We start from the raw sequence: 13,568 nt of genomic DNA on the forward strand, positions 1-13,568 counted from the left end.
ACAGACAGACCGACAGACAAGTTCACTCCTATATACCCCCCTAAACTTCGTTTGTGGGGGTATAATTAAGCCAGTTATTGTGATAAAAACTTTAAAATGTGCTATAACTAGGGGCTAGCTCTGTGCAGAGTTCATTTTAACCATTTTTGGCTTGGGACAATTCGTAAAAAATCATAGTGTTTTGAATTTAATTGGGAAAATGGTTGTAGCTTTTGCTAAACATAATTTAAAAAAATAGAATAAGTGCTATCAAGATAAATTGCACTAAGGTTCAACTTATAGAGCTGCAAAAGAAAACAAACTGAATTTGTAACCTATTAAAACATTGTTTGGGGTCAAACCTTGAATTGAGAACTTTAGTCAGTAATTATGGAAAAAATAATCTGTTTAAGATTAGGAATGGGACTCAATTTTGGCCCCAATTTCGACAAAATGAATAACACTGTATGATCTCACCTGGAGCTCAAGAAGCTGAGCTGATATGCTGGCCTCGCTGATATTGCCAAAGGCTGAATTTGAGTTCTGATTAACTCGATGTAAAAACCTATCAAAACATTCTTTTTCTTCCGGGAAACCATGAATTGAAAACGTAAGCCAGTAATCATGGATATAGACTTTTTGAGATAAGAATTGGGCTGAATTTCGGCCCCAATTTCAACAAAATAATTAACACTGTAAGGTCTCACCTGAAGTTCAAGAAGCTGTGATGACATGCTGGCCATGCTGATATTGCTAAGAGATGAGTTTGAGTTCTGCTTTCTTCAGGTTGAGAGTCGAAGGGCGTACTGGACCACTCAACAAAACTGCTGTTATTTTTCAAAGCCTTGTCTTGCATCAATTCAATGCGAGGCCTTTTGGGATTGGAGTGCTAAGTCCGCATAACAAATCCAGACGTGTTCACTTCAAGCACCTTGTTCACAAAAGTGGGCGTAATTTGCGTCTGTGGCACATCCCATGGATGTATGGATCTCTTAGTGTTTACAACAAAAGTCTTTACTGCCTTTCTGTGTCCCATGGATGTATTGTGCTCTGGGTGTTTACATCCAAGTCTTTACTGCCTTTCTGTGTCAGCATAGATGTGTTGTGCTCTGGGTGTTTCCATCAAAGTCTTTACTGCCTTTCTGTGTCAGCATGGATGTATTGTGCTCTGGGTGTTCACAACCAAGTCTTTACTGCCTTTCTGTGTCAGCATGGATGTATTGTGCTCTAGGTGTTTACATCCAAGTCATTACTGCCTTTCTGTGTCAGCAAGGATGTATTGTGCTCTGTGTTCACAGCCAAGTCTTTACTGCCTTTCTGTGTCAGCATGAATGTATTGTGCTCTGGGTGTTCACAACCAAGTCATTACTGCCTTTCTGTGTCAGCATGGATGTATTGTGCTCTGTGTTCACAGCCAAGTCATTAATGCCTTTCTGTGTCAGCATGGATGCATTGTGCTCTGTGTTCAAAGCCAAATCATTACTGCCTTTCTGTGTCAGCATGGGTGTATCTTGTTCTGTGTTCACAGCCAAGTCATTACTGCCTTTCTGTGTCAGCATGGTTGTATCGTGTTCTGTGTTCACAGCAAAGTCATTACTGCCTTTCTGTGTCAGCATGGATATATCTTGCTCTGGGTATTCACAACCAAGTCATAACTGCCTTTCTGTTTCAGCATGGATGTATTGTGCTCTGGGTGTTCACAGCATAGTCATTACTGCTTTCCCGTGTCAGCATGGATGTATTGTGCTCTGGGTGTTCACAGCATAGCCATTACTGCCTTTCTGTGTCAGCATGGATAAGTCTTGCTCTGGGTGTTCACTGCATAGTCATTACTGCCTTTCTATGTCAGCATGAATATATCATGCTCTGGGTGTTCACAGCATAGTCATGACTGCGTTTCTGTTTCAGCAAGGATGTATTGTGCTCTGTGTTCACAGCCAAGTCATTACTGCCTTTCTGTGTCAGCATGGGTGTATCGTGTTCTGGGTGTTCACAGCCAAGTTATTACTGCCTTTCTGTATCAGCATGTGTTTATTGTGCTCTGGGTGTTCCCAACCAAGTCATTACTGCCTTTCTGTGTCAGCATGAATGTATTGTGCTCTGGGTGTTCACAGCATATTCATTACTGCCTTTCTGTGTCAGCATGGATATATCTTGCTCTGGGTGTTCACAGCATAGTCATTACTTCCTTTCTGTGTCAGCATGGATATATCTTGCTCTGGGTGTTCACAGCATAGTCATTACTGCCTTTCTGTGTCAGCATGAATATATCTTGCTCTGGGTGTTCACAGCATAGTCATTACTGCCTTTCTGTGTCAGCATGGATACATCGTGCTCTGGGTGTTCAAAGCATAGCCATGACTGCCTTTCTTTTTCAACATGGATGTATTGTGCTCTGTGTTCACAGTCAAGTCATTACTGCCTTTCTGTGTTGGCATGGGTGTATCGTGTTCTGTGTTCACAGCAAAGTCATTACTGCATTTCTGTGTCAGCATGGATTTATTGTGCTCTGGGTGTTCCCAACCAAGTCATTACTGCCTTTCTGTGTCAGCATGGATGAATGGTGCTCTGGGTGTTCACAGCATAGTCATTACTGCCTTTCTGTGTCAGCATGGATATATCTTGCTCTGGATGTTCACAGCATAGTCATTACTTCCTTTCTGTGTCAGCATGGATATATCTTGCTCTGGGTGTTCACTGCATAGTCATGACTGCCTTTCTGTGTCAGCATGGATGTATTGTGCTCTGGGTGTTTACAGCCAAGTCATTACTGCCTTTCTGTGTCAGCATGGATGTATTGTGCTCTGGATGTTTACAACCAAGTCATTACTGCCTTTCTGTGTCAGCACAGATGTATCGTTCTCTGGGTGTTCACAACCAAGTCATTACTGCCTATCTGTGTCAGCATGGATGTATCGCGCTCTGGGTGTTCACAACCAAGTCATTACTGCCTATCTGTGTCAGCATGGATGTATCGTGCTCGAGGTGTTCACAACTAAGTCATTACCGCCTTTCTTTGTCAGCATGGATGTATTGTGCTCTGGGTATTCACAACCAAGTCATTATTGTCTTTTTTGTCAGTAACATTGCCAAAAGTCTGTTCTATTATGATATTTTGGCCGCTGAGAGGACAATCTGGGGCAGTCTGTAACCCTACTGTTGTCCAAACTATCAACAACAGAAGTATCCCACTAGGAAAGCTTACGCTTTTATTGTTCCGTGATTTCCTCCTGTTCAATTTCTGTTTGTTCCATAAAGATTGGAACAAGTTATTGAACTTTTCATTCTTCATGATATTTGTTGTGATGTCCAACAGCAACAACTGACTGTTAGCGTTACCATAACTACTGCTATAACTTTGCGTGTCTGTAACACTTGTCCCTTTCAGGCCCACGCGGAACTCTAGCTTAACAAAACTACCCAGGCTTAAGTTTGGAAAACGTGACGCGGACATTGCGTTTGTCAGAACAGAATCATGCTCAGAATTTCCTGCAGAACAGAGTTGTTCAACGATGCTGACTTTTTGAGGCAGGAGGTCAATGGGGAGGAGTTAGAAGTCAAGGGAGGGGAAGTGTCATTCTGGACTGGGGCTCCTGCAGTCATCAATGCTGGTGCTCTGCTGAAAACAACAACAACACAGTGGGTGATAGGAACTTGTAACAAATTATTTTACAATCTATAACAAACTATGCCTCTTGACTGGCTGTGAAGGTTTTCAACAACATGAATTTCTAATCTGGCATTGTATTGGTTCCTTGTCATTAATAGCATGAACATAAATACAATTAAGTCATTTTGTATTAAAACAAGAAAAGTGTTGGCTAATGCTATACTTATCTGTACATTTATATCTATTATCTTTACTACATTTTCAGAGATGTATTTTTATAAGCCAATATGCAGATCACTTATGTTAGAAAGTGTTGTCCCAGATTAGCATGTGAAATTCACATCAGCTAATAAGGGAGGGTACTTTCTGACTAGACTGGATTTTCATAAAGAGGATTATTTGTTCAACAAAAAATACCTTTAAGAGGAAAGTGTTGTCCATTATTAGCCTGTGCGAACTGCACAGGCTTATCTGTGACAACAATTTAAGCACATGCATTAGGCCCCATTTTTCCGGATATCAAGTATGATGAGCTATGGGTCAGGGGAGTGGATGGGTCATCCTGGACTGGGGCTCCTGCAGGCCGGACTGGTGCTGTTGCTGGGCCAACTCGATATCAATGGTGGTGCTGTCCTGAAAACAACAGCACAGTGGGTGATGTGAACTTGTAAAAAATGTTTATATTACAATCTATATGAAACTATGCCTCTTGATTGGTTGTGAAGGTGTTTAATAGGCAAAATTTCCTTCTAATAATTTCTAATCTGGCATTTCATTGGTTTATTGTCCTCAATAGCACGAAAATTAATATAATCAAACCATTTCATAATAAAAAAAATACACTGTATACCAACCTGTATATTCATAATGATGTAATTTCATTAGCCAATATGCGGCTCCTAAATATTACAAACAGTCGTCCCAGATTAACATGTGAAGTCCACACAAGCTAATCAGGAAGGACACTTTTTGACTGGATTTTCATAAAGAGGATATTTCTTTTCAACAAAAATACCTTAACATATGAAATTGTTGTCCCAAATATGCCTGTGTGGATTGCACAAGCTAATCTAGGACAACGACAACAATTTAAGCACATGCATTAAGCCCCATTTTAAAGAAGTTTTTTTCCTGTATAAAAACAAAAAATAATAGAAAATCATCTTCTTAACATTGTTTCTAAATTGTACTCATTATATGTATCACTTTACTTTTCCATATATTGTACTGCTCATATACATTGGATTTAAATTATGTTATAGGCCACTTGCCCTTAAAGACTACACACTGACAACACTAGTTTGCCCGTTCTTTGGTGACGCCTAAAAATCCACATTTTCACAGTAACCAAAACCAAGAAATCATTTTTTTCCAAGTAAATTGCTATCATAAACTTTGTTTGATATGTTGAGGGAAAACACACGTTTCTGAAAACATATTACCCAATTGCCCACAAACCCAAATCCGATCACAGGACGTGTTTTGTGTCATGTTTTGTATCATCCTTTGACCCATTCATTTTGTGAAAGAAAAATGATTCTCGAATTTTAATTATAGTGAAGAAATGAGTAGCAAACTTCTTAAAATTGCGAAAATTCTAGTCACAAACTTCTTTAAATTGTGACGCACAAAACTCTCAAATTTGAAAAAAAACTGCGATTCCATAAAAAGGAAAAAATAGCCCAGAATCATGCCCCTTCCAGAAAAACTACAACTTTAAAAAAGGCACTGACTGATGAAACAGATGCAAAATATTGGTCAACAATTCAAGCTAGAGAATGGAATTCTACACCCCTGATCCTGGAAAATCATTTATATTAGTCGGCATAACACTTGGAGGTTTTTTAAAAAAAAACACTTTTTTGTGGACATGTAAATTCGTGCATTACTTGTTGAAAAAAAACACGAATTTACTTGGATCATTTTGTTATGTGTTTGAGTAAATTTCGTGGATCAGTAAACCCACGAAATCAACATTAATTAATGTACCACAAATTATAACAAATTTACAGTACTTAATCAACATGTTTTGAGAAATGTGTTTGACAAGATTTATTGTATTTATTTTTAATTTAAATTTATGATTGTTCATTAAGAACAATAATTTTGATTTATTTTAGTCAGGTGTATTCCTTAGTTTAAATACAATGCAAACACTAATTGCTGAATAAAGTCGAAACCCAATGACTCTAACTTGCCTGCACTGACAACAAAAGTTTTAGCCATCCAGAATTCGATCCAACCGATCTGAATATGCTTATGTTTATTAACATAAATCTGCAATAGATTTACATCTCCAGTTGAAGAGTATTCATACTGCCTAATCCCCGTACTACTTTCTTCTTTTGAATCAGTAAGAACAGAATTTATATACTTGACATTTTTAAGTAATCACTATTTTAAAACAGTAACACAAACAATCAAACAATGATATTATGTAAGGAATAACGCTAAGAAACAAAGCAATATATAAGCATTATATGCACATCGCCCAAGTATTAAACAACACATGTATTACTTTATTTGCGTGTGTTTTTATTTAAGAATGACATATTTGACGCATAGATACAAAATTGTCTATTCCTTCAAGTTGACATATTATAACTGTTACTCTAACTAATATAGTATGACTTTATTTTGTATAATCATAAACTGTATATTTTGTAAACACTGTATGCTTGCTTTGTCCACTTGGGCTTTTGGCCTTCTGGATGGATTGTTTAATAAACCATATTGTGATGCAGCCGTTCCAGCCATAATATTATAGCATCTACAAAAACGCCAGATTGTCATCTTTTACTAAAATCAATTTACGATTGAGTCAATAACATGTTTGAAATTATAGGGAGCCTTTAATCAAGTCCTCATAATCAAGAAACAGCTTTATGCGACCCTAGGTGCGTAAGAGCCAGGCAAACAAAACAACGTGAAAATTGTGACGGGGACTTAAAAAAAAAATGAGACATTAATCTGACCCCAGCAAATTTGAGCCAGTTGACATAAATGTATATGAATATTTAGCAATACAAAAATAGATGCTTCTAGGATAGTCCGAGCAAACCGGAAAGTCGAGCGAAGCGAGTTTGAGGGAACAGGTTTTGACTGTATATTATAATTTTTAGAAAATTACTATTCTGCTAATTTGTGAACAAGTCAAAATTCATAATTCATATATCATTCAAAATTAATACATTTTTATTGTATTTATTATTGCATTTTATGTTCATTCTTTCTTTATTTAAATAAATTAAGTTTCCACAATTATATAAGAATTAGTTGTCTAGTTTGGATGCTCGTTTACAAAAAAATATAGATATATTTAGACTTCACCCCTGTGAGAAAAATTAAAATAGCACAAGAGCCATTCAATTTTAAGTGCTCTGAATTCAATCACACAATGCTTACATTAGTATCTCTTAACAATTATTTTTAATTTGCATTAACATAAACACCAGTGTCCTAATAACCACTTTTTTAATCATATTGTTTGTTATACAAAATTTTTTCTCATAAGAATGTATAAGTACAATCCTTAAACGGACTTAACTTTAGCATCGCTCTTTAAAAACGGGACTTAATGAATGTGTATAGTGTCTTCCCACATAAGCCAGTGGAGTCCTCATAGGCTAACCTGAGACGACACTTTTTTTTACTAAGACTTGATTATTGTTAAGAAACAAGAGATGTGTTCGTCAGAAACAAAATGCCCCCTACTGCGCCGCTTTGAAATAAAATTTATATTTATCATTTGACAGGTAATAGAAATAATCTCACTTTAAAGCTTATTACTTAATTCCCTTGGATTTTGTTTTTCACCTTTATCATTGAAGGATGGCCTTGACCTTTCACCACTCAAAATGTGCAGCTTCATGAGATACACAATCATGCCAAATGTCAAGTTTCTATCTTCAATATTGCAAAACTTATGGCCAATGTTAAAGTTTTCGGACCGACGACTGACAGACAGACAGATGGACTGACAGTTCAACTGCTATATGCCACCGTACCGCCTGGGGGGGGGGGGTCTGTAGACAGTCAAAAATGACCAAGTCAGACATCGCTGACCAGCAAGGCCTGTGGTTTATCAAAGAGATCATTGCCACAGTTCATCATGTATCTATGTACATAAGTCCACAGGTAAGTAACGAAACCAACCATTCACAAATTAGTACAGGAAAGAAATGATATTTATATCATTTAAAAACAAGAGCTGTCACCATAGGATGACTTATGCCCCCTTTAAACGCTTGATAGAAGTTATGAGCTTTTTTCGAAACCTAAACGCGGACCCTAAGTTCAAAGTCAAGGTCCAAGGGTCAAAATTTGTGTAAGTATGGAAAGGCCTTGTCCATATACACATGCATACCAAATATGAAGGTTATATCTCAAGGGACATAGAAGTTTTGGGCATTTTTCAAAACCTAAATGCAGATTTTGAAACCTAAACGCGGACCCTAACTTCAAGGTCAAGGTCACAGGGGTCAAAATTTTTGTGCGTATGGAAAGGCCTTGTCCATATACACATGCATACCAAATATGAAGGTTATATCTCAAGGGACATAGAAGTTATGAGGATTTTTCGAAACCTAAAAGCAGATTTCGAAACCTAAACGCGGACCCTAAGTTCAAGGTCAAGGTCACAGGGGCAAAATTGTTTGTGCGTATGGAAAGGCCTTGTCCATATACACATGCATACCAAATATAAAGGTTATATCTCAAGGATCATAGAAGTTATGAGCATTTTTCGAAACCTAAACGCAAAGTGTGACGGAAAGACGGACAGACAGACAGACGGACAGACAGAGGGACAGTCCGATCACTATATGCCCCCTTTTCTTCAAAAGGGGGCATAAAAAATCTTTGACAAATCAATTGTTTAAGTTAAAAATAAACAAAATACAAAATCTGTACAGTAACTGTGAAAATAACTTAAATTCTTGGTAGGGAAATATATAATCTGAGATTTATTATTATATAAATTACTTCCCTTGAAAATAATTGTCTCTGTCAAATCTCTATTTTTAGTAGCAATTAATTATAAACCACTACTGTGACTGTAGATTCACAGGTAACCTTAACATACCTTAGATATTTGTATGCCAAAAAGTGTCATTGTGTGCTTGGCTTGACCATAAAATGTCATTTTGATTATACTTCAGTTGTATGGTTTCATATTATTATATATAACAAGCAAATTCGTTGAATTGATATCCCCCGCCTATATGCTTCTGGACACAAGAGTATTATATTTGACACTCAAACAAGCATTTTTTCAAGATACAAAGGGCCATAACTCCGTTATTAACAGATGGTGTACAATGCCATTTGGCGTGCATTATCCTCTTATCCATATATATACTCATATGAAGTTTCAATGAAATACGCCAAAGCACTTCCAAGATATGGCTCCGGACACAAAAGTGACAGACGGACGGACGGACAGCCGGACAACGCCAAAACAATATCTCTCCGCCTCTAGCGCGGGATATATACTCATACCAAGTTTCTATAAAATCCGCCAAAGCACTTCCAAGATATGGCTCCGGACACAAAAGTGCCTATAGTAAAAAGCATTTTTTTCAAGATACAATGGGCCATACATCTGTTTTTAACAGATGGTGTACAATGCCATTTGGCGTGCATCATCCTCTTATGCATATATATACTCATACGAAGTTTCAATGAAATCCGCCTAAGCACTTCCAAGATATGGCTCCGGACACAAAAGTGCCTGTAGTAAAAAGCATTTTTTCAAGATACAAAGGGCCATAACTCTGTTTTTAACAAATGGTGTACAATGCCATTTGACGTGCATCATCCTCTTATGCATATATATACTCATACGAAGTTTCAATGAAATCCGCTAAAGCACTTCCAAGATATGGCTCCGGACACAAAAGTGCTGGACGGACGGACAGCCGGACGGTCGGATGGACAACGCCAAAACAATATCCCTCCGCCTTTGGCGGGGGATAATAATTATCGCCCTTCAAAGCTTATTACTTCCCTTAGATTTGTATTTTCGAACTTAGACCTTGAAGGATGACCTTGACCTTTTACCATGATTTGTTTGTCAGAAACACAATGCCCCCTACTGTGTCGCTTTGATATTTAGTATTTAAAAAATATTTGGCAGGTCAGATAATTATCTTCATTAAAGCTTATTACTTTCCATGGGTTTGTATTTTTTAACTAGACCTTGAAGGATTATCTTGACCTTGAAATTTTACCACTCAAATGTGCAGCTCCATGAGGTACACTTGCATGCCAAATATCAAGTTGCTATCTTCAATATTGCATAGTTATGGCCAATGTTAAAGTGTTTTTTTCTGACGGACAGAGAGACTGACATACTGACTGACTGACGGACAGTTCAACTGCTATATGCCACCCTACCGGGGGCATACAAATTCCCTTTAAACGAAAATTTCCTCAAAAGTGGAAAGTATCATCCCATATTACTCTGTTTGCCCACTGCACAGGCTATTCTGTAGATGGCTCTAAAATGCATTAAGCACTATTATCCCAGAACAAGGCTCACCTGGTATTATCTTGTACAACTTGTTAACAGACAGTAGGGGGACTTACTTTGAGCCTCATTCTTAGAAAACAGGTCTTTATAAATTGTGCACTAAGTTTTGTCCTAGATTAGCCTGTACAGCAACACAGGCTAATAAGGTACAACACTTTCCACTAGACAGATTGTTTTTAAAGAAGAGACTTCCTATATACGAAAAATTCTGTAAATGTGGAAAGAATCGTCCCTGATTTGCCTGTACAGACTACACAGGCTAATCTGGGACCACACTTTACACAAATGCATTTAGTCCCTGTACAGAGTACACAGGCTAATCTGGGACCACACTTTACACACATGCATTAATAGTCCCTGTACAGACTACACAGGCTAATCTGGGACCACACTTTACACACATGCATTTAGTCCCTGTACAGACTACACAGGCTTATCTGGTACCACACTTTACCCACATGCATTTAGTCCCTGTACAGACTACACATGCTAATATGGGACCACACTTTACACACATGTATTTAGTCCCTGTACAGACTTCACAGGCTAATCTGGGACCACACTTTACACACATGCATTTAGTCCTGTGCAGACTACACAGGCTAATCTGGGACCACACTTTACACACATGCATTTAGTCACTGTACAGACTACACATGCTAATCTGGGACCACACTTTACACACATGCATTTAGTCCCTGTTCAGACTTCACAGGCTAATCTGGGACCACACTTTACACACATGCATTAATAGTCCCTGTACAGACTTCACAGGCTAATCTGGAACCACACTTAACGCACATGCATTTTGTCCCTGTGCAGACTACACAGGCTAATCTGGGACCACACTTTAAGCACATGCATTTAGTCCCTGTACAGACTACACAGGCTTATCTGGGACCACACTTTACACACATGCATTTAGTCCCTGTACAGACTACACAGGCTAATCTGGGACCACACTTTACCCACATGCATTTAGTCCCTGTACAGACTACACAGGCTATTCTGGGACCACACTTTATGCACATGCATTTAATCCCTGTGCAGACTACACAGGCTAATCTGGGACCACACTTTACACACATGCATTTAGTCACTGTTCAGACTACACAGGCTAATCTGGGACCACACTTTAAGCACATGTATTTAGTCCCTGTACAGACTTCACAGGCTAATCTGGGACCACACTTTACACACATGCATTTAGTCCTGTGCAGACTACACATGCTAATCTGGGACCACACTTTATGCACATGCATTTAGTCCCTGTACAGACTACACATGCTAATCTGGGACCACACTTTACACACATGTATTTAGTCCCATTATCCCAGAGGGAGGCACATATGTTTCTTGAAAAAACACTCAACAACAGACTGTAAGCAGACTTAAGTTTGTGGAATGAGGCCGGAGTCCTTCTAATAGGGAAAATTCTTGGTGTTTTGACCACAAATTGGGACATTGATGTTGTTGGTTTTTTGCTTACAAATACTATATAATTGAGAATAAGCGTTTTCAAAATTGTATTTACATGAAATAAGGTTCAAGTAATAGAGCTGGGTAGGGAGATTAACTTGATATTGTGATACATTTATTTTTCTTTATCTTCAATTGGACATTTGAGGCAGTTGTTTGGGAAAAATACATTGTTTTAGGATTGTAAATGGGGTCGATTTCAGACCACAAATTCGACAATTAACAGCAACACTATATACATACTAAAAACTTAACATCTCCTTGCAAACAGGCTCTATACAACCAAGGCATTCCAAGCTTAATTAAATATCTCACAATTTTTTAAAAACTCAAGGTCTGCATGGGAATGACATAAATTCTAGAGGTGTTGTGTTAATGAGGTTTCTTATGAATAAGTTGGGAAGCATCAAGCTGAAAAAGTTTTTTAGTTATTGATCCTCAAGTCAATGAAGTCGTGCTGTAAACACGATACATAAAAGAAAAGACGCAATTTTAACTTCTATGATATCATATCTCATATTCATGTTCATGATTCATATTTAGCATTTTTAATACAGATGTAACACTGTAAAACCATTCTTATGCGTTCGATGCTAATTTTTGTTGATTTTAAGGTTTTACCAATCTACAAATTTATCACAAACACACCGGAAATGAACTGACACAAATTCCTTATTTATTTATCCAAACTGAGTAATCCACACATTAACTAATTATATGTCCATGAAAAACTTTTGTAATCACCAAAATTTCATGAGGAGGAATATCCATGATTTTGCAATATACAAACAATTTAATAGGATATTTTACCTTATGTAAATTCATTCTGTTCTTTACCACCTCGTCTTTTTGCATTCTTAATAAACAGGAAATACACAAGTTCCTGGTGTATTTATGGGTCAGTAAAACGGACACATACCCGAAGCATTTTTATTTGTTTTTAAATAATTAAGTGCCTTATTATAATTACAATGCTTACAACAGGAATTTTTTCAGACGCCCTGGAGCCATTGGGGGGGGGGGGGAGGGCTGCACCCTACATATTTTTATTTTTTTTAGAGTGAAATGACGTTATGACGGTGCATTATGACTCTTCAAGAAAAAACAGGAATAAAGTCATTAATCAGATTTAACAACAAGAGCTGTCAGAGGACAGTGCGCTCGACTATTCGAGTGCTTGACAGTATAACGTAAGCCATCATGGGGAAATTGTTCATATTCAATAAGTTATTAGACAATATTTAAAAAATAAAAAAAGGAAAACAAAAAATTATTTTTGTTGGGGGGGGGGGGGGGTGAGAGGGGGTATAATGTGGGGTGTGGTCATTTATTCGAAAAAAAAAATGAAAAAAAAAAATCTTTTGGGGGGAAGGGGGGTGGGGGGTGAGGGGTGAGAGGGGGGTACAATGTGGGGTGGGGTAATTTGAAAGATGTTACAAAAAAAAAATTTGGTGGGGGGGGGGAGGTTTTTTTTTAGGGGGTAGGGGGTATAATGTGGGGTGGGGTAATTTATTTGATGATGCTAAAACAACAAAAAAAATTGGGGGGAGGTTTGGGGGGAGGTTGGGGGGGTACTGGGGGATGATGAGAGGGTGGTATAATGTGGGGTGGTTGATTGTGGTAATTTATTAGATGATGTTTAAAACAAATAATAAAAAAATGGGGGGAAAGGTTGGGGGGGGGAAGGGATTCTGGGTAGGGGCGTGGGGTATTGTTTGGGTGGAATCCATTGTGGTATTCAGGTACGTGTTGTTTTGTCAAAGTAATAATAAATGTGATCATAAATAAAGAAGTTATGGCAATTTAAGCAAAATGTTCAATTATCTAAGTGTAAAACGGTGCCATAATTATGTCAAAATGCTTGATACAGTTGTCTGCTCTTGTTTATAGGTTGGGGTGATGTTGGTAAACAAGTATGCAAAATATGAAGCAATATGTCAAAGGATATAGGAAAATATTTGGGGTAGT

General features: G+C 37.8%; 1 protein-coding gene across 1 annotated transcript in view; it reads right to left on the reverse strand.

The window, feature by feature from the left end:
• Nucleotides 1–2,117: 2,117 nt before the first annotated feature.
• LOC127864742 (uncharacterized) overlaps nucleotides 2,118–13,568 on the reverse strand; it is a 28,493-nt gene continuing 17,042 nt past the window's right edge. The window contains exons 9-10 of the mRNA XM_052404622.1: nucleotides 4,007–4,222; nucleotides 2,118–3,598 (exon numbers count right to left, since the gene is read on the reverse strand). The gene's annotated coding sequence lies outside the window, so the exon portion shown is untranslated. The remainder of the gene's footprint in view (nucleotides 3,599–4,006; nucleotides 4,223–13,568) is intronic.

The sequence above is a fragment of the Dreissena polymorpha genome, chromosome 1, assembly GCF_020536995.1.
Source record: "Dreissena polymorpha isolate Duluth1 chromosome 1, UMN_Dpol_1.0, whole genome shotgun sequence".
In the NCBI taxonomy this organism is placed as follows: Eukaryota; Metazoa; Mollusca; class Bivalvia; order Myida; family Dreissenidae; genus Dreissena; species Dreissena polymorpha.